The sequence below is a fragment of the Topomyia yanbarensis genome, chromosome 3, assembly GCF_030247195.1.
Source record: "Topomyia yanbarensis strain Yona2022 chromosome 3, ASM3024719v1, whole genome shotgun sequence".
Taxonomy (NCBI): Eukaryota; Metazoa; Arthropoda; class Insecta; order Diptera; family Culicidae; genus Topomyia; species Topomyia yanbarensis.
Genome location: NC_080672.1, coordinates 50270344 through 50293673, shown reverse-complemented (window position 1 = coordinate 50293673; position 23330 = coordinate 50270344).

Sequence of the window (23330 nt, the reverse complement as noted above, 5' to 3'; positions counted from 1 at the left end):
ATGAATTTGTAATCACTTCGGTTTCCAGCTGGCACCTTTTCCTATCATACTTAGTACAAACTCAGCCCAACATGGTCGTCAAGTCGCGGGCTGCACAATGACTAGCGAATCTCATCAGGTAAGTCGTTAACGCACTGTAGATAGATAAATCATCGCACCATCAAAAGTCATGGTCAGGGAGTTATGTATAGATACCCGGGCATGGTGACGTGTCTCGTAAGAGCTTTGTGTAGTGGTGGTCTTCCCCGAATGCTATTTCACCGTCACACAATGTTGTCGGAAGATCCCTTTTCCAGCGCTGCAAGCAATCCATTTGTACGCAAGGTAAAAAATTGCACTTCCGATAAGATTCGCCGTCCATTAGTTGGGGAAGCTCATTTGAAGTTACAAGAAACGAACGAAAAATAAAGCTTTTTTTCTGAGACAAAAAGCTCAATCCGCTTTGAGTTTTTTTTTCAACGTTAAACCTATGAATGAGTTTATTTCCTGCGGTTTCAGTTTTTTCGGTTTCATTGAAGATTACCAAGATGGAATGAAAAAAAACGATTTGATGCAGCACACTACAACAAAGCTGCTTACACTTTGACAAGATAGCGCGCTGTAAGCACAAAACTAAACACACCAGGATTAGCCAACATCAAATGAACTTTTGAGTATAGTTCGGAATATCCGTGGGTTCGCTCGGAACGCGCTGAAACTGTACCACGTGACGCTGGTGGTAAGGCAGTCTTTGTCCTATCCAATCTCGGCACCTTTTATTCGTGATCCTGAATGCATAATAGAAAGTTTGATCGCCAGGATTGGATTTAGGTTCGCATACTCGTCGTAGTTGAAGATCTCCTTCGTTGAAGTTTTTTAATCAAGTTAGACTACTACAACTCATTCTGGACAAGCGAAAGACGCATAAGTATCCCGATAAATTGTGTTCAATTGATTGATTAGGTTGCGCAATGACAGCTCCCATCACTTTCTTTTATTGACTGATGCATTCATAGCAATGCAATAATTTTACTCTATTTGAACTATGCTTGATCCAACCCATACAACTCATTTTTCTTTTACTACGCGAAGCAATTTATCCCATTGTAGATTTTCTGTCTCTCTCTCCCTCGCTCGCAGACTGATGCCAGTTCTGCTTCTTCTTTCTATCGTTCAGCTCCGCACCTGGACTTCCCGGTTGGTTACATCCTTATCAAAGCGAAGCGAGCTTTTCGCTTTGAATCCGGTCGCCACCAGGTTTAGCATTCAGATCCCGCTCGTTGTACACAGGTTCTGAATGGGCATTGCTGGCTCTGGCTGGCTGTTTTTGTGTGTGCCGTCGGTTTCGGTCCGAAATTTTAACCCGCGAGAGCGGTGAATAATGGAAAAAATAACCGAGGAAAAACGGACACAAGAGCGCAAAAAAAAAAACTATTTGACAAATGAAAAATGCATGAGGGCATTATCGAGCAAAGCTTCATTTCGCGTTTTTCAATGGAAGGAAAACCGCAACCACCGCGAACGGAATGCAACGGAACAGGGCTTCGGCATCAAAGTAAATGCGAGCCGGGCTTCAAATCTCGGTAGTCTACTTGGGATGGGCTGTTGGAGAAAAAAAAACAGAGTTTATGAATGGAAACAGTGTCGGATTTGCCTGTTGGGAATTTTGGGAGGATTGCTTGTTTGGCGGTCCTTTTCAGATGACCAATATTGGGCGTTTTTTTCTGAAATTTCCAATGCGAATGGTTCTGAGCTGGGATGTTTTTACTGCTATACAGGCTCTGGACTAGACCTTCACATCGACCACTATCTTTTGAAAGCATTACTTAAATATGACGTTGGTGGAAAAAGTTGATAACATAAGGCCTCTTCAAAAATACCAAGCAGTAGGTAGTGTTTGACTGAATAGTTCGTTTGTTTCACGTAATACTTGATAACTCCTGACTCTTTTTCAAGGGATTTAAAACATGTTTAACCAATCTTTTTCAAGACTAGTGAATCTGATCTACCATTATTAACAGATCAATTGAGTGTTTTAATTCGTTTATTTGGCACGACCCGATGCGCGTGCCGCAATTTCAATGCTCATAATGTCCAAACTTTTTTTTATTGAAGTTGTTTGTTGCTTCTCTCGCAGTACCGGAAGCAGCTTATCTATTAGCTTCCGATGCTGAATAATTGAAAAAAATAATGGATCAGATTTACAACATTATTGTGTGAAAGACAACGAAGATATCAAAATTTCATTTTGCACCAATAACACCAAAAATGAATCATCGGGAACGTAAATGCATCTGTTTTTCCACTCTCAAATTGTGAGCGAAAAGCTCCCAAATGATAAGTTAGTGTTCAACTAACCTCACACTTGTGCAACACAATACCGAATCCCATAACTACACGTTGTTGGCTACACAATGTGGAGATAATTGAATAACAGATACCAAAATTTCTATGCTGTCCCACTTAAGATCGTTACAGTAACGATGAGAAGTTTATATATCTAATTAGAAGAGCTAGTTGTCATATCTCGTTATGTCCTAGGGTCTAAAGAGTAAGTGTTCCGAACGCTACAAAGCAAAATGCGTCAATGATAATGTTGAAAGGTCGGTGGCTTTAAGGCAAACGAAGTCATCGCACTCATGATGAGTGTGAAGCTTATATATGTCATATCACGACTCAACGAGTACCAACGAGTCGCCATAGCACAGATAGCAAAGAGGTGCTTTTAGCGAATAGTTGTTTGTCGGTCCTAATCTACGAATCTGATAACCGGATTTTTTTTTCTAGAAGTTTCAGGTCATGAGTTATTGATAGCAGCGGAGCAAATTGATATTCGAGTACTGATGAAAAAGCGCGAAAAGTGATCATCCACCTGATCGTGATGATAGATGAGAAAGTTTGTATGGTTCATGACTTGTCAACTGTGATAAATATCGAAACATAACGCTCCTGATTATTGCTTATACGCTACTCTTCCGTGTTCTGTTTAGCAGACAACGCCCCTTGAGAGAATATTTTGTCAGTGATTACCACAGTGGGTTACAAGAAGACGAGCGATGGGCTACTACCCTATGAAAATACTATCTCTCGTTATGTTATCGACGTTTACTTTTTTATTGGTGTTGCTGGTTGTGGCTTTGGAGGTACTGAATACAATAGTTGTTTCTGTTTGTTACTATGTTTTAGTTGCCGCAAGGTTCTACTGTATCGATTTTGTTGGCTATTTTCGGCAAATTTGAGACTAAGAGAAACGAAAGCAATGAAAATGAAAGACGGATAGGTATTCTAGAGCGAATCAGTTATAAACTTAGAACGGTAAACTAGGACTAGGCAGGCTCATATGGACATGATCGGAAGGAAATGTGAAGAATTCTTTGCCTTCTGCTAAGTAGAAGTTGGGCGTAGCACCTAAGTCTGGTCTAGGGTAGAACATAACTCATCATCATGTTTTACCGCCGACGCCGGCAAGAGCAAAAGTAAGAGCAAGAGCAAGAGCAAGAGCAAGAGCAAGAGCAAGAGCAAGAGCAAGAGCAAGAGCAAGAGCAAGAGCAAGAGCAAGAGCAAGAGCAAGAGCAAGAGCAAGAGCAAGAGCAAGAGCAAGAGCATGAGCAAGAGGAAGAGCAAGAGCAAGAGCAAGAGCAAGAGCAAGAGCAAGAGCAAGAGCAAGAGCAAGAGCAAGAGCAAGAGCAAGAGCAAGAGCAAGAGCAAGAGCAAGAGCAAGAGCAAGAGCAAGAGCAAGAGCAAGAGCAAGAGCAAGAGCAAGAGCAAGAGCAAGAGCAAGAGCAAGAGCAAGAGCAAGAGCAAGAGCAAGAGCAAGAGCAAGAGCAAGAGCAAGAGCAAGAGCAAGAGCAAGAGCAAGAGCAAGAGCAAGAGCAAGAGCAAGAGCAAGAGCAAGAGCAAGAGCAGGAGCAAGAGCAAGAGCAAGAGCAAGAGCAAGAGCAAGAGCAAGAGCAAGAGCAAGAGCAAGAGCAAGAGCAAGAGCAAGAGCAAGAGCAAGAGCAAGAGCAAGAGCAAGAGCAAGAGCAAGAGCAAGAGCAAGAGCAAGAGCAAGAGCAAGAGCAAGAGCAAGAGCAAGAGCAAGAGCAAGAGCAAGAGCAAGAGCAAGAGCAAGAGCAAGAGCAAGAGCAAGAGCAAGAGCAAGACCAAGAGCAAGAGCAAGACCAAGAGCAAGTGCAAGTGCAAGAGCAAGAGCAAGAGCAAGAGCAAGAGCAAGAGCAAGTTTATTTTTGAGGCCCTGAACACGGTGCAGCGACTTGAATAAGCCTGTTTCAATCGCTTTTCTTTGATTCAGCAAATATTTGAAGAAAAAAAATCCCGGTCGTTTTTAATTCACCCGAAACAAAGCTCTGCATTGTAACGTAGACCTCTGTCTTGGAGAAAAAAGGAATAAATAACGGATAATCATTAAAAAATGAGATTTTTTTCAGTCATGAGCATCAGCATGAGCACGATCATGAGCATGATGACTGTAATATTCGTAGTTGCTACTCCGTGAATGACCAGAACAAGCGAAATTGCACAAAGAATAAACGAATGGAGCCTGGGAGTAGCTATCCATTCTCAATGTGCATATTTCGAGAGTTCCATACTTTGCAATGTCAATAACGGCGCCGGCCACGTCCTTACAGTCATCGGGGAAGAAAAGGAATGTTAGTGCAGCAAACGTGGTTATGGAGACCGTGTAAACCTCTGCATCTCCACGTTTGCCATGGGACGGACTTTTTGGTAGTAAGTAAATAGTCACACAAATCTGGATTCACCTTGATAAATGATACAATTCATGCAACTCTTAGAAGTTTTATCATGTGTTTATTGCTCTGGGCAGCCGGCTGCCGAGAATTTATGATAGATTTATCGTTTGTTGAATTAATTTGGAAATGATCGGTTTGTAAGAAAAGCAACTTCAGCTGCGGACTGCCAACAGTCGGGAGTGTTGCTCATGTTTAATTGAATCTAACGTTCACGATATCATTATTCCTTGTTTCTTGATTCCGGCGCATCACGACATTTTAAAAACAATACAATACCATGAAAAGCGATTACCATTTGTGTTTCGAGACATTGGTCGATATAGATATGACAATAGCTACGTAATTGAAGATTTCATATTATTATTGTATAAACTATGAAATTTATATAACAAATAAAATGACAATTATATATTGGTTTCTTCTCCTCGAAAAATTGAATAAGGTGCCGATTTTTATGTTATTTATCTTTATTCGCGCACGTTGTTACGTTAACTGAAGCGCTTTTTAAACGGTATAAAATAGCACTACCGAAATACCTGAAACGACCAGCTTTGTATATCGAATATGCAACCGATGACGCTAATTTGTACACTAATTACAAGATCGGAGACAATAAGAATGAATAGAAAGTAACCTGTCACCCTTTACATTAATAGACAAGCTAGAATATTTTTATACTCATGATGAAATATAGTTAACATGACAAGTTGAAAGTATTCGATACAATGGGAATAATTAATTGATCTGATTTTATTAAATTAATTAATGAGACTAACAGTAAGTCAATGAATATGACAATAAAACATATAGTCAATAAAACATATTAAAGCTTGAATCGCAGCATCCTTACATTAGAATTTGAAATTAATTTTTGCTATAATTCTTGGTTATTGTAACATATTTCAAATCAGCTAAAAGTCGAATGTAGCTGAAAAAATTCTTATTCAGTGCTATGATTATTTCATTTTTTAAGGTTTTGCGACTTAGTCCGGTCTGACCCAACACCGACCATATATTCTACGTGCTGATATAACTGCTACAAATTGTTAATAGCTTCTGATTCTTCTCATGAACTGCCAATTCTCCTAATATATGAATCAACAGTCATCATTTCACTCAGACAAGACTTTGCGTATTCCCCACGCTCATTAAATGCTCCGTGGATTAGTTTCCCAGTTGGTCAAATAAACACTAAACAAATAAAGAAATTAGTTTGATCAGTCCAAAGAAATGTCAGTTCGATTAGCATCAACCGGCGGATGCGTGTTCCCTTACAATGCCATCAAATCAAAGAACATTTAAAATTACATGCAACAAAAAAATGTGCAATTCTGAATATATTAAAATAAAGCCTATTTAATTATTTGAAATAAAATAAGATCAGGAAAATTAGTTGCATGACCAAGATAGTTCATTTTCAAAGATAACACTGTTGATGAATCACCTTATGAAATAGGTGATAAGGGACTCGGACGAAAATAGCTGACCACCGCCAATGAGAATTTTTTTCAGTCATGTAGTTAAAAAACAAAACAAAAAATTTAACGAATTCAGTATTTTTTATTAAAAACATAATGTTTATTCTTCAAAAAAAAACATCAATGAATATTGGAGAAGGGGCCCTGGTCAGCCGTAAGACGCAACTTATGTGGTTTTTGTTTGAAGCGAAACTGAGTCAGTTTCTAACCCCAATTGCTGTCAAAATGTATGAACTGACAGCGGTTGGGGTTAGAACCTGACGGGTTCAAGCGAAATCGCCATTAGTCGCTCTCACAAAAGCGCTGGTCGGCACTGACGTACAACTTCCGGATACAATTCCAGACCCTGGTGGTCAACTGCTTCGTATCCTTGGCCCGCCAAATATTTTTGTACACTAAGGGAGCCGAAAAAATCCTCATCCAAGGCTACACTACTGAAAACACACATGCAGACTTTTTCAGATCGCGACGACTGAGGTATAATGGTATAAGAGACTTGGTTAAAAAGTCAAAAATTGTAGCGATTAACCTTTCTATATCAGAAAGACAAACAGCTTTTTTAAATCACTTGAGACTTTAAAAACTTTCATCTAATGCTACGCTACTGATAACTTATCCTTCATTCGTGGAGCCCCTGGTACGCTCACAGCGTGCCCCTTCCTTAATAAGCCACTCATCAAACATGTTTTTATATAAAACTGATAACCATCTATGAGCTATTATTTTATTTTCCAAACCGGGAGCTGGTCGAGCGCAGCTGTTGAACACATTAAACAATGTTGTCTAATTAAATATCCGAATCAATTATGTCACTGCAGCGCTTCAATCCCCCGCTGACTGTGTCGCCCGGTTTGAAAACACGACGGGGGCTCTGCAACCGGTGTGTGTGATATTTAATTCTAGCTGATTAAGCGTGGTTTTTAACAATTATCTTGTCATAACACCAACCCTTTTCGATTGAGATCACATGTCCGGATCGGAATAGATTTGCAACGCATCGTTCCCCGCTGAATTGAGGTGACCGCGATAAACTACCATTAAAACTGAAAATTGGGTCGGTTTTATATTGCACTTTAAGATGCAAACCTCTGCTGATGGGTACCAATAAAACTAATGGATGTGGGCCTCCTGAAATGGATCCCCTTCTTAGGGCGTAAGGCGAAACTCGACGCGTGCCATTAACCAATTGTAATTGGAAAGCAATGTCGATTTCCCGGTGTGGAACTCCAACTAAATTCAAAGTCTCGTACGCTCATAAAACCATTCAATAAAACCTTTCCTCCTACCGAGGAAGAGCTTCCTCTACACGGGAACGATCCCCACTAAAACAAAACCAAAAAGAAACATCGGAAACCGAGAAGACAGAACTCAATCATAAACGCTCGACTTTTATTAGCCTCCAATAAAAGTTTTAAGTACTTCTAAAATCTAAAAACTCTGCGTAGGTACTCGTTCGGTTCTCGAGTCATTCCATTTCCGAAGAGTTTCGTTGGTCGCTGCTGCCCGAAAGTGAGCGGGAGACGAAAGAAAAATAATTAACCCAACTAGTTTAATTATTTTTATTTTCAATTAAATTTAACTGCCCTTACTGCTATAACAAGCGTACTTCTTTAACCGAAAAAAAGCGTAGAAAAGTTGCTTCCGCTACAGTCCTTTCCGTTCGAGATTTTTTAACGGTTTGTTTTGACTTTCGATAATCGCACTAGCTGGCTGCAATCTCGAACCGAACCGTTTCCCAACTCGGCGAAACAAGTGGATCGCATTTCCCGTTTTCTGTTCTCGTATACGGCAACGGGTACTGTTCTTAGTTACCTCGATAAAACTTTTAGTCAATTGCAGTTTCGATGATGTGCGAACATTTGGCGGAAGCTCGTAAAGCACTGCGATTTGTGTCGGATTTGGGATTTCTTTTCTTACAGCGGGAGCCAATTTGAGAGTAGTGGGTACGCCAATGGATGTAATCTTAAATTTTTTACCTGTAGAAAATTTACTTACTTTAAACACAAAATAAGAATTGTATGGTAACTACGGAGATAAGTGTTGTTCTGATAAATTTTAGGCGACAAGATCGTCAAAATTCAGATTATTTATCTTTTAAGTGTCCCGAATGATGCGAGTATCACGTGGTTTAGGCTCAACCATTTCAGCGTTAATATTATTTCCTTCACCACTGTAATGAAAATATATGAGCTATCCAATGTCGTTTTGGAAAAATGTCTGTTTTCATAATTCAAACACTTTCGTCGTGACTTTTATAAACACATTTTGAACACAAAAATATAAGCTTCAAAGATAGAGTTGTGGTACCAGTATTACTTGATTCGTAATTCCCGGGAATACCAACTGGTACTGAACGACCGGTATTCAATGGAAACGTGTAAAGTACCTAAGTCGACAGATTATTGCGGACTTACAAAATTGCGTAATTTTTTCATACTTTACCAAACTCTACCCAATTCTGTCGAATTTCTCTTTAGAGTTTATTGATTAAATTCGCTAAGTTTTGCAGTTGTCAGTAAGATTCTGGTAGTGATGTAAGAAAATCAGCAAACCATCCGCCCACGTCGTCAGGTTTGAGATGAACTACCCTTCTCCGTATTGTCCCATTCCTGCTGCCACCTCACCGTCGATACTATTCTCCCTATCTTCCTCACGTTTCTGGCGTTTCTCCGATTGTAGCACTCGAGATCCTCCGCCAAGGTGATGCAGATGGGGATCATCCCGGCGATAACGTATACTGCCTCCAACGATATTATTCTGTACGCTTTCGCGACTCATACGACCATCTGCCGGAACGTCCTGTTCAGTGTTTCGCGGTTCCGCATGGTTTTCAGAACCGTACCCCAGGCGGGAACCCCACATCGCTGTATCGATGACGAAGCACACTAACAAGTCTGGTGCTGCTTCTGGGACCGCCGACGTTTGGCATGATACTCGCTATCGCATTCGATGCCTTCGCTGACTTTTTGCAGGCTTAGGGTGAAGCCAGAGTGGGCGCGATGCGTAACGCGACGCGATGCGAACTGCGTGCGATTTCCAACACGACATGATAGCCAGAGTGAACGCGACTGGAAGCGATGGTCATATGCGTTATACGTAAACAAAAATTGCGTTGAAGTGTCGAACGGATTGCGAGCTGAAAAGTTTCTGTGAAAATGAGCTCAGACGAAAAATATTTCATGTCCGAATGCGTACGCGATTTCTTTTTCAGACACCAGAAAGATTTTGGGATTCATCCGATCAATAGGAAAAGATCCACCTGCACCAAGATTTGCTAAATTATCCAAAAAAATTTCACAACTATACCCGTGTGAGCATCGAAACGTTTGATTACATTTTAAGCCATATTGAAGTTGTTCTCACTAAAGAGTGGACCAACGTTATTAAAACTCCCATAGAACACGAGAGAAACTTATAATCACGCTAAGGTAATGCTAGACCTCTCCCTTCCCCGTCGTAGTATGTCTTCACGAATTGCAAAGCAATCACCCCTTAAAAAATAATGTTGAATTCGTAGAATGCCACAAATTAATTCTATAATCCCTACGATATATCGTGGCATATTAGCAAAATTTATAAGCTGTTTTTAGATTGAATTATTAAATAGTTTTATTTAAGAACCAATACAGTGCAATATCTCTAGGCTTCTGGCAACGGGTTTTTCGTTCAATGCACCATCCTACACGTTTCGTATTGGAAGATCTACGGCCGCTAGAATCATTAAGGAGACCTGTCTTGCATTATGGATAAAGCTTCAGCCAATTCATATGCCACAGCTAACCCAACATGTATTTATACAAAGTGCGCAATATTACTGGACTTTGTGGAGCTTCCCCCATTGTTGTGGCAGCATTGATGGAAAGCACATTCGAGTGCAATATCCGCCACACTCTAGGACAATGTTCTACATCTACAAAAAGTTTTTTTGGTTGTACTTGATGTTATTAGGAAGAGTGAAGATTTCTTACAAAATGTTCAAAAGCCCACACATAATCCTGTCTGTTGCAGCACAATTCGAAGCCGAAGCTTCTCTAGGGGATTTCTTTACATGGGGTAGCGGGCTATCAATGAAAGTTTTATATCAAGCAGTTCTAGCTTCCTTTGCTCAAGCTCTAAAAGATATTCTGCTTGAGCGTTCTTTTCGTTATTCTTTTTATATCGTTTGGTGGGAAGCGAGACAGGAGCACTTAATGATCGCCCAGTGAAGGTATCAGCTACCTCCATTGTTTCTAGTTGACTTGGTAGGATTTCAAAAAATCCTTCCAATGCCTTGACGTCCTCAAATACCTCGCTGTTGGAAAATTGAGGCTTGAGATTGCCAATTGCTTGCCTGGACTACATTTGTTGCCGTAAAAAGTAGACTTTTGAAATGCGGTCAGCTAGAGCAAACGCTTTGGTCACCAGCATCCTCGGATCTGAACACCGGCAGCTTGCATAGTTCGCGACCAAAAGTGTCACGCAACTTTTTACACCTTTTCTTCGCAACATCGTCTGAAATTTAAAAAATATATAGAGTTTAGAGCAAGTATAATATTTGAGAAAATGTCGGTCACTCACAGTACCCATTAATAACAATTTAAAAATTGTCCATCGATTTTACTTACCAAGTATTCCCCATTAATCCAAAACATATTTCCAACATTGGTTCACAAGAATCCGGTGCGGTGAATGGCGGGGTTGTTGGTCCCACAGTGCACATCTTTGGAAGACAGCTCCAATGTGAGCTTCGACATCGACATAAATATCCTCTGCCACCAAAGTAAAATCAAATTTTGAATTTGTCAGCATCTTTTCGCGCGAAAAACCTGTGCACGTACTGGTTGGTCGCGCGTCGCGCAAAAAATCGCTTAGCGCATCGCATCGCGTCGCTTCCACTCTGGCATGTACTGTATTATTTTGCAGGAAACAAATGAACGGAGCTCAGTCGCGCGTCGTCGCGCGATCTGTCAAAAATCGCTTCGCATCGCGTCGCGTCGCGAATCGCGTTCACTCTGGCATCCCCCTTAGTCGAAGTGGATGTTGAAGCTCCACCAGTCGTCGATTATTACTCCCAATTGCTTCAGTGCCCTCCGACGTCGATCTGCATACGCTGAACCGCTTATCACTACATCTCTGTCTTGTGTTAAGCTATTGCCAGCTTGACCCCGTCCATCCAGCTCTCGATCGCGTCTATAGTCTCCGTCACCGACACCTCCACTTCTTCAAGTATCTCACCCATCACCGTTGCCAACACGTCGTCCGCGAAACCCACACTTTTCACTTTTGTGGGCGGCCGCAGTATTCCCAGTAGGTCCCATCGTACATCCTGTTCCAAAAAAAAAAATGAACCGATAATAGAGTCCTGAAGAATGTCCGTTGTGACTCGCATTTACTTCTGCCGTTCGTTCAGGAATCAGAATATATTGGCTCAAATGGCACGTTCCCCGTACATAGTCGGGGATTTGTGCCTTTCGTTCGTCTCGTACAGCAGCAGTCTGTTCTGAAAGTAGCTTCCGCATCTGGCACAGATAGTTGGGTACCCACATTCTGTGCAGCGCTGGCTCTCGAACTGGCGCTGTTGAAGGAATTCTTCACATCTATCCTGACAACAGCGCTGTATCTCCGAATTTCATCCACTGTTGGTGTTCCTTTGGCCAGTCTGCTATCGCCTTCCGTGTATTTTATCAACTTGTTAAGAAACATTCTTTCCAGAAATCTTCCGAGTGTATCCAGCAAACATACGGGCATATACGAGGCCGGATCGCCCATTGGCTTGCCTGGCCTTTTCAGCAACACCAGCTTCTGGACTTTTCACATTTTGGGGAAGTTGTCTTAATCTAGACACTTCTGTAGCACCATCCTGAACATGTCCGAGTATGCCAGGATCGCAGCTCTCAGCATCACGTTTGTATTCTATTATCCTGGGGAGTCTTGCTAGGATAGCCCAACCGTAGTGCCAACTGGCACATTAGAATCGATACCAGTAAGATCCCAACTACGACATACTGGCGGTAGAACACGGATCTGAATAAAGATTTCATAACAAAATGATGCACGGATCGACAGCGACGCCATTCGAATTAATAAGAATGAGTAGTCCCCGAAACGGTAAGTGGTAAATTTTGGTAGGTCTCCAAGTACGTTCGAAAACCAACACCTTAGCCGGTGGAAGTAGGCACAGTTGAATGTTACTGACTACTCACTGCTTGCAACTGTAACCATGGGAGAGGCGACTACTTATTACGGGCGTAGATAGCGGCTTGACAAAAACAACAAAAATAATGGAACGGAGCAAGTGTGATGAACCCGTTCGCCAAAGGTGGGCTTGGCGAGGTCGCCGACCCAGAAAAAATGACCAAGTGCAACAGTAAATGTAACCGCAACAGTAGCTGCAGCAGCGAGAGCAACACAGGAAGGCCATATCGAGCACGAGCGACGATAAATCAACATGGCGCCAAGGAAAGCTAGGGTTTCAGCTACGCACGTCGAAATTAAGCATTACCCAAGAATACCAGCAGTCTGGGTTTGCCTAAAGTGACGAAACTAAGTCAAAAATTCGAAGAGCTCTACGAATTCGTGAAAAGCAAGGGTAACGTACACGGACAGATCAGCGATGTAGTGAGTAGCATCAAATCCGTCGTTGCAGCAGCCTTATGCGTACAGATAGGGTCACTGGAGAGTGCTATAAACGCCGAAAAGACACTTCAGATCACGGAGGCAGCGAAAGCAGAAACCTATGGGACGCCGAATCGTGAACGGTAAGGGAAACACCAGGAGAGAAGCAAGAACCGAAGAAAACCAAGAAGGTCGATGAAGGACAGCGAAACAGTCGACAAAACCAGAGTGGATGGCGAACCGTAGAAAACGCAGAAGAGAGGAGGAAAGCCAGAAAGTAAAGGATGAAAAGAAGAAAGAATACCTTCGACAGTACCAGGAGAGGGAGACGCTCTAGTCGTCAAAGCAAACGACAACGTGACGTACTATCCTCAAAAGGGTAATAAAGGATCCCTAGCTAAAGGAGCTTGGAAAGAACGCAGTAAAAACCTAGTAACTGTTCGAACTGAAGAAGGATCCATTGATTAAGAGCTCGATCAACCGGGAAACTGCTCAAGTGAGTCGATATCGTCGGCTTTGCAGATGGCGTTGTCCTGACGATAACCGGCGAGAGCCTTGAGAAGGTAGAGATATTGATGGCAGAGACAATAGGCGACTGGCAAACCACAATACGGAGGTAGGTCAGCAACCGTAAAAAAATCTTGCTCTTCGGTGGACACTCAATTCCATCGATGTGTGCGCTGAAGCACCTGGAGGTGATGGTCGACAATTGGTTAAATTACAATAGCCATGTCGACTATGTATGCGAGAAGGTTGCGAGGACTACTAACGCATTGGCAAGGATTATCCTGAACAACAGAGAAGCAAGATGCAGCATGAGACGTCTCCTGGCGGGTGTCTCATCTTCAATACCGGCCTGGGCAGCTGCGCTGAACTCAAAGCGCCACCGGACGAAGTGGACTGCAATCTGTCTGAGCCAAAGACGGACAAACCGAGCAAACGAAAAGCCCAAAATACCCAAATGGGCGTGCTCCAATTTTACCCCTACTGGATGGTGTTTTGATAGTGTTTTAATTGTATCAAACCATGAAAACACCATGACTATGGTCCGATAAATCCCATGTAAAACCATATCTCGGAGCATTTATGGGTTATTGAGAGGTGTTTTCATGGTTGTGGAATTTGGCACGGACCATATTTATGGTCTGTTTAAGAGGTTGTATGGTGTCTCCACCCACGATAATTCACTCGGGAAGCCCGAGCAAACAAAAAGCCCATAATACCCCCATGGTCATGGGGTTTGGCATGGGTGTTTGAAATGGGTTCAAACCATGAAAACACCATCACCATGGTCCGGTAGATCCCATATAAAACACCATATGTTGGAGTATTTATGGGTTATTGAGACCAATTTATGGTGTCTTTATGGTTGTGAATTTTGTCACGGACCATATTTAAGGTCTTTTCAAGGGGCTATGTGGTGTTTGAACCCTTGAGTATTTGCTCGGGAGTTCGTCGAGCCAAGATCGCGATGCTGAATATCGATGCACTCAGCAGTAAAAATGTAGTGATAGCTGAAATAGTGTGCCAAGAAGAACCAACTAGATATTCTAAAGAACTATTGAATGCCCTACTTTTATCTAGCGTAAAATACTTAGGGCAGTGACTGATTTATTTTTATATAAGAATTACATTTACGGTAATCACAATTAGCAGTACGGATAGTTGCTTGTAGTAGGGGCAAATAAGCAGCACAAGCAAACTAAACGTGAATAGGACAAGCATTTTTTGTAAAAACACAAATCCCATTAAAAACTGAAAGTAATTAATTATTAACTTATAATTCTAATTCCAAACGGATTTTATAACTCCTTAGGGTAACGTGCCTATTTTAGCCCTATAAGGGAGGGTACCTCACTGGTTCATTAATTACTCTGCCTACAATTGATGAAATACGTACAAATTGGCATCAACAGCTTTGCTTCATTGTGTAGAATAAAGCCACAAACTAACAGACATAACACTATGAGGAAATTCCTTGAAAATATATGGATCCGCGAATTTTACTAGACCACTAGCTCCACCTTTTAGACACGGTCCCAACCACTCATTTGCAAAAGGATTATCCCTCAGACCCAGGAATATTTTTTTCACTAGTGGTCTATCCTCCATTACTTGCGCATGTTTTAGTGGCTCCATAATCTCCAATTCGGCCACAGTCCCAAGCCCAACTATAAATTGATTTGAAATGACCGTTAAAGCCAGCGAAGAATTGTTTCCGTGTGTTATGTCTGTTAGTTTGTTATCAAGCTTTGTTGTTAAAAACTAATACGTAAATGCCCTGAAAATTGCGAAGCGCAACGAAAAATGCCTTGCCTTTTAACTCAATGCGTCAAACAAAGGTGGCAGACGCTGCTATACCCAAGGGCTTCAAATGGGTAGGGTGATTAATGATCACTGATCACATAAACATAGGCTCATTACCCTATACGTCAGTTTCAAAATCGGAAAACATCTCCTTTATTATCCGATTGCTAGCGCTACAGTTGCCATTCAGCTTGCTGAGTATTATTCATGTGATCTTCGTGAACCTGATTGCGTAACTTCTTATCATTTGATATGTAACTGTAGTAATGCAATCGCGTATCCGTATTTTTGAGCTATAGGCTTTACCAGTATGGTCTATTATTTCTTCGGAAATGAAGGACCCACTGTTTATTGTTTTGTCTTGTCATTGTATTGTGTTGTTATTTTCTATTTCTCTACCTTTTTTCACCTACGCACCAAAAAATAATGAAATTTAAACGACATGTAAATCAACAGACAACAAAGATTGAATCAAAAATTTGATTGAAAATTACGTTTAAATCAATGCACTCAATTGGAGCTTCAAAAAGCATACAATTTTACACTTTTATTCGTGTAATATTACATGTCATGCATTTTACAGCAATATTCGAATAAAAATATATTGAAGTGCATTTGTTTTCCGTTTAAAGAAACTGTAATTTTCAATCCACGTGTAAAATTATATTAAAATTCGTTGAAGAAAGCACGACAAGTCGTGTAAATTTGTGGTGGATCTTAATGTTTCATTTATATTAATGCTCTAAATATGTGCATGAAAATAAACTTAAAATTACAATTTTCTGTGTAGGGAACACCACTTCAACGTGACTCATTACATAAATTTAATAATATAAAACACAAAGTAAAGCAGACGTTTCTTAGAGTGGCATAGAACGCTAACCAGAAGTAGCCTATTCGCAGCACCTTAAAAATTGGGGTACTTTACGTGCTACTCTGGAACTTCATTGAATCTGAGTAAAGAAATTTCCTATTATCCGAACTATTGATTGCCTGAATCATTCACTTATTTGTAACGACTTTTAGGTAAAAATAGTATGATATGAAGATATAAGGACGCTTAGTAATTTCTTTTTAATAAGGATCAATTGACGCATTCCAAGTATTTAAAGAAAAACAAGCAAAATAAATGTTTACTGTACTTTTTACTTGAGTTAACATATTCCAAAACTGGCCGAAGTGAAATAGAGCTGAAGAAATTCTTGATCCAATACTATCATTGTTTCACTTGTTGACCCTTGCTACTTAGTCCACTCTGACTTAACCCCGAGCATTTTAAAAACCAACGTAAAATTTTAGTGCAATATGAAGACCACAAATGCTCAAGCCGCATGCGAACACGTTTCAGATCATGTTACAATATCCTAGCGATAAAAGTTCGGTTAGAAAAACAGCTTTCTACCGCTGCGAAAATCAACATTCACCTGCAAAAATATCCACAACAGGCATACTGTTTTAATGAAAATTGTTTTCCAACTTTAGTTTAAGCAAAACCTCGACTAGAGTGAGAAATGAAAAAAAAACCTTTCCCACTGATAGATAAAAAGCTTTCCACTGCGCGAACTAGTTTGAATGACTATACACATTTCCGTCCCTCCCGCTCTCAGCAGTGCAACAACTGGTCCACTGGACACAGTCCTCAGGCGAAGGGTCGTAGCAAATTTACCGTATCGCAAAAGGCAATGTTTAACTTTGTACTTACCTCATTTTCATCATCATCATCATCATCGTCGTCGTCATCATCGCCGTAGTCGACCTCCCCCCTCCGCATCATTTTTTTGAACAACATTGTAACTTCAGTTTAGAACTCTCACTTTAGGTCGCTGCTTTTTAAGTGGAAATTCGAGTCCTTTACCCTTTTCTGCTAGCTGGGGTTTTTTTTCCTCCTGTCATCCGTTCGGAAGGGAAATTGCGAGGGACTTTGGGGTACTCGCACGTAATGGGCTTCCCTCTGCGGGAATATCGGGGAGATTGTTCAAAGTGAAAACAGTCATTTGAAATTAAATCGATGACGATGTTGGAACAGTGTGAACAGTTAAAATATATAAAATGCATAGCGAATTGAAAAAAAAGTTTGATTTTATGCCAAAAATTAAGTTGAAAATAGAGTAACAATCTATTCAGTAACATATTTGTTTCAGGACTTTACCTTTCTAGGCAAAGCGAAAGATAAAATTAGAAAACAGCTTCGCGAAAGCTTTTTGTTTGTACCGAGAAAAGTTTTATTTTTTCCTGTCCTGAACTGTGTCCAAATTATGGAATGAACATTCCAAAGGACGGAAGCCTTTTCTCTCAAGAGATTATATTTTTTTCCCTCCTGGCTGATGTTTTAGAAGATGGAGCTTTTTGTTTTTACAACCCATGAAAATTGCGTCCAGTTTGCAGAGTGACAACCGGTGATAATGTCAGTGCAAAGTGATGAGAGACTTGAAACAAACCAGGTTCATTTTTTTTTGTTCAAAGGTTGGCTCTCAATTAGGCGCTTAAGTTTCTGCTGCTTCATCCTTCACGTTATTATTGGGTGTGGGTGGGCAGAGATGGCACTAGACTTGGAAACTCGGTCGTTCTCTTTGCACGCTAAAGCTAGTTGAGTGAAATTTAATTAAAAAGTTTTTCCACCGGAAGCTTCTTGTATCAAAGAGGATCGCTATCATTTTGGGGAAGATGCTGAGCGGAGCTGATTCCCATCCGTCCCGGTGGGAAATCGTCCCGCAGACCACGAATTGATATTGACTTCCTAATGGGATTGAGTTCGGAGCGAGGGAACAGATACGGTTGAATTGCTGGGAAAAAAGTTTTATCGAGCTGTCGTTTGTAAGGAGCTGTAAAACGATTCCGATGGTGCCGAGTGAAGCACCGGCCGATGCCAGTTAGTGTAAACCGGCGTTTGTTTTGTTTGTTTTCGATACACGTCTTATGATTGGAGGCACACTGCACTGGTAGTTTCGAAACCGTCACGTAAAATGATTCAAAAATAAACAACGAACTTTTTCATCTACCAAGGACTACCGTCGCATCCAATGCATTCAGATACATACCTACCTATACACTGAATAATCATATTAATAAAACTTTAATTTTTGGCAGCCAACTCAAACATTGAACATTCTCACAGTTCGTATGATAGGCATCTGGACCCGATTAATCTCATACCCATTCGATTCAAACTAGATTATAGGTTACCGAAGCTGCCAATTTGTTAGGATATTGGCCAAGACACAATCACTGGGCGTTCCCTTACGAATCGACCGCATGCCGCGTTTTGCTGTTTTATCCCGACCAGCCAGTGCCCCAAGTGCGAAGAAACAACCAATGAATCGGATTCGCCTTACGCACTACCCGTCCGCCGCGGCATTGCTCTGCTCGATTGGTCTCAAAAGCTTGCCTCCCTTTGACGCGGATCTCTTGGCGGCGGCGACGTTGTTAGCTACGGTTAACCGCTAATCGCTCAACGGCCCACCGCGCCAAAGTCGGCTTTCAATGTGTTTGGCGGTGAAGCAATAAAAATTTCAATACCAACCGCAAACCGAACCGGGGTCTCGCGTTACATAATCCATATTTATTGATTAATGTTGTTCACAAATAAGCCATAATAAAGCAGAAATCTATCAGATAAAAAGATAAATTATATTGATTCATGATAAATTCATAGAATGAAAAGCGTAGGATAGAGAAGGGAGAAGAAAGAATAAGCCGAACCCACTGTTGGTGGCTCTGTGGAACATGGGGCGACGCGATCTGAAGCCCAGCTGACGCGCTAGGGGTGCTCAGGTTTTTCGTTATTGGTAAAATAACCAATTTTAATTATTTTAATCAAACACATCTTTCCAAAAGATAAAATACTGATAAATCTATTATCAGATGAACCACAAACAATCATCACGTTATCACATCAATCCGATCCCACTCGTCCACCGTAATGTGGTTGATTAAACTAGTGAACATTGTATCGATACTATTTACCGTCTTAGCGCCGTTATCCACGAGAAGATCTTCGGGACCGACCGCAGTGGCTATACCGGTCAGGCATTGGAAGCACGCTTTACGTCCCTTCAGCACACACACAGCGACACACATCGCATTCTTCGTAATGAACCTGTCTATAAATGGGCAAATAAATGATTTATTTATTGCAAATCTCCGGCTGTTCGTTCTTCATTATCGAACCACGGTGGGGTCCGGAATGAGCCGCTTCTATGCGTCATCGTCATCATCAGCATTCAAGCCGTCCGTCGGTCGGCTGGTCGATCGTCGTATTCGCTGCGGCCATCAACATCGTTATAAAAGTGTAGTGAAATCAGGTTGAATACATACTACGAACATAAAATATCCAATCCGGCTCGATCAGATTGGAGCAAAAAGCGAGAACACGATAGATGATTGATCAATAAAAGTTACACGCACGTTTCACGCATATCATGTCATACCGCGAAAACTCGCCTGACCGGTGATCGTGTGTGATCGCAATACAAAGCATGATGATGATTCAGTTGATTGTTACTGAAGGGTTGGAATTTTTAAGAGTGTTTTTTGAAATTATTTTTATAATTCCAATAAATTTTAATTATGGTTATTTTAGTACGTTTTGCATGTCACATCCGAAAGAAAATGGCACTATCCTTGCAGCTCAAATTTAAATGATACCATTAAACCTCCAGAGCACCAAGTCCTCATCGATGCACTAAAAGTGGCGTTCAGCTGCCTATAAAATTTTTATGGGCCGATCGATTTTGATGTCGTTTTTACATTTGAACCTGTAGGATTCCTTTTAGCTTTGCAAACTTTTTCCGAAGACCGGAGGACACTAGGATCAAGAACCTTCATCAAAGTATTACTTCGTGGGGGGGGGGGGGTAATGTCGTGGTAATTCCCGACCAGGAGAAAATAACTGGCCTTTAACCCGAGCATACTATTTTTTGGTATTTATACCAAAACTTGGTATTAATTGATTATTATACCTCATTGAGGTATTAAGCAGCTATTGAAGAAACTTTTTTCAATAACTGCTTAATACCTGAATGAGGTATGATACTTTGTAGTATTATTTATGTATTCCAGTGGTTTTTACAAATGCCAAATCAATACCTTATTGAATTCCTCTATACAGTGAATTTTGGAAGGTATTATAATAACTTATTTAATTATTAACTAGTTTTTCGTAGAACATGTGTGTGTTATTATTTTTGGTATTTTATTTCTTATGTAGAGCTTATTAACACCATAAAGTGGTATTCAGTCGTTGGTATGCAATACCTGAAATCAGTATTTCAGGTATTTTCTTCTTCTCGGGTTTCGTCGGAGATTTGCCCAGCTATTTTGGAGCCTCATTTGATCCATGAAATCGCTCGACCTTTCATAAGCATAAAGCATAAACATAAGAGATCGCCCGTAGTTGCTACACCGTTATTGCCCAGAACCAAATGAGATTACAAAATGTTAATTGGAACAACATGCTTGGGAATAACACGATGAGCCACATTGTACAATCTATATTGATCCCTGCATGCTGATCAACACCGACGCCGGCAACGTCCGAATGCAGATCTTCTGGGAAAGGAAGGAATGTTAGTCCGATACATGTTGCTACTAGAGACCGAGGAATCCTCTGCATCTCCACATCTATCACGGGGAGGGAAGGAGTTGTTAGTAAGTGTGCCAATAGCGTTATCATGTAATAATTGCTCTGGGCAGCTGGCTGCCGAGAATTTGGGGAATTTATCATTTATTGTATTAATACGATTAGCAAAATAAGCAACTTGAACTCCGGATAGCCGGCTATAAGGAACACTGTTTATTATTTTAATAATATTCAATCACGCGACGATTTTTTTCGAGGTTTCTAGCGTGTCGGTGCTGATTTTACCCGGCGATCGTTTGAATAAAATGCGGAATCTTATGCAGAAGGTATTTGAGTGCTTCTTTATTTTTTTTCTTGCGTCGAGTACTATTTTTTAGATAGTTGGAATTGCACATGTATAATGATTTAGTAGTAAGAGGGGCTTTTATTAATATTAAACTGTATTAACACTCCGGAAGTCGCGCAAATGCCCCACTGTCCGAGCAGCCGCTGGTGCGCTAAAACGATTTAGCTAGATTTTCAGAGCAGCGTGTACTCAGTGCACTAGCGCGACTTCCGGAAGGTTAAGGATGGGTAAGGGTTTCAGCGAGAAAAAAAGAACACTTTTCTGCGATCCCCTTTAAAACCCCGCGTGAAGCGAACAGATCGAAACCCCTGCACACCACAGCGCACCACCCCAACAACACGCTGCAATCCCTCCATGCAAAAACATCGACAAACGACTCGGTGACGGTGACGAAACGTCTCCGGAAAAACACGACTCGTGTTGCCACCTGCCATTCCAAAACCACCCAACCGATCCCCTTCAAACTCGGCACACACATTCCATACCAAAAACACCCAACCCCCATGTTGAGTTCCTGAGACAAATCTTCAATTAAAGGGGTTCCTAACTCATTTTAAATAAATACTACTATTTTTCATGAAAAATTCCGCATTTTTATGAGTAAACACCCCCTCGCAACCATTAAATCGCTCGACCTTTCAGCCATTTAACTCCTGAACCTTCTCTTGGTTTCCGTCTTCATCTATTACGTCGCTATTTAGCTCCCGTTTCAGTGAGCCGTTTAGCTGCCAATGCCGTAAGCGATTTAGCTTCTGGTTCCGTGATTCGTTCAGCTCCCAGCCTTATCCCGATCTACACGGATAATCCCCGGCAGTGAACTCACCCTACATCCTACGACTGAAAGATCCCTGGTGGCGGAATTTCCTTCGATAGCGAGTACCCATTTTCGTCACAATATGTTCTGATAGTCCATGACGGTGAATCTACCCTATTGTGAATTCCTCGGAGGTAGAATTCTCCCTACACCGCTATCCATTTCCGTGAGCCATTGAGCTTCCTGCTTCGTCCCGATCTACTCGATCTGGTCTCAAGCGGTGGACCTAGCCTACTCAACGAGCCAGCCAGTAGGTGTCGAGGTCGGTCCGGTGATTCTGGTGGAGTCCAACGTCCGGTTCGCTGCTGCCCCGACGACCCAAACCCAGTGCTACGTCGCGCAGTACTCAACTGGTTCCCTGCGGTGGACCAAGTCTACACCGGAGCGGAAAGTTTTGTCTTGCATGTCAACGTGGGCTGGTACTCGGTAACCCATCTTTTCCAAAACCTGTCGGCGTATAGCTGGGCTATCCATCCTCCATAACCGCTTGATGGTGGTCAGCTCATTATCGAAGACGGTCGGGAGTCTACTTCCGGCTGCAGACCCTAATAGGAAGTGGTTCGGCGTTAGCGAAGGTTCAGCGTCATATACTAGCGGTATGTCTGTGAGCAGTCTTGAGTTCAGGATCATTTCGACCTCCAACAGCATGGATCGCAGAATCTCGTTGCGTGGCAAGCTCGGAAGGTTGAAGTCGTTCATGATCTTCTTAACCAACTGGATTAAACCCGCTCAGCAGCGACCAAACCGCCATCAACTTAACCGTGAGTCATGCAGGTGAGTAGAGCTACCCATTTTTTGTCAGACCTTCTATCAACTTTTACCTACATTATTGGCCCAAAATAGTGGACCGCAGTGTAAGAGATCGGTCTGAAATACTGTTATACAGGTAGGCGCGAGGTTCCCCACCGCTGAGGATTCTACCCTTGATTGTCGAACGTTGTAAAGCGTTGTTGATGCTGTGTGATGATTCTCTGATAATGGTACTCAGCGTGGTAGTCAGTGAGCACCAGATTGATCACGAGATTCCGTATTGGAAGCAGGATTGGGTTTTGGTCACCGTATCAGCCCATTTACATGCGTTTATACGCCCCCGCTTCCATAAGACACCGTTTCCATCGCTGGCTGCACTCAAGTTGTACAACGGACTGGTTTTTTGGCAAGGTACGGATTAGAATTTGAACCATTGCTGAGGATCAATCACATTTCGTCAGGATATGCTTGCTGTTGCATTATCCGCTAAATTGCCCTTTCGTCCAGTTTCAGCTCATCCTACGTTACGGTACGCTTTAGACGATTCATGATGAAATGATGGTCATATACCATCACTCTCAGCAGACGCTTCTGAAGAAGCGCTAGAAACTCACTAGCGGCTCCAACGAAACCAGCGACTACTATGCTGAAAACCTTTGGCACTTCGTGCTTTCATTCGTTACTTTCGTTTTAGTTGGTAACCATCTACACTCATCCACTTGTGTTGTATCCA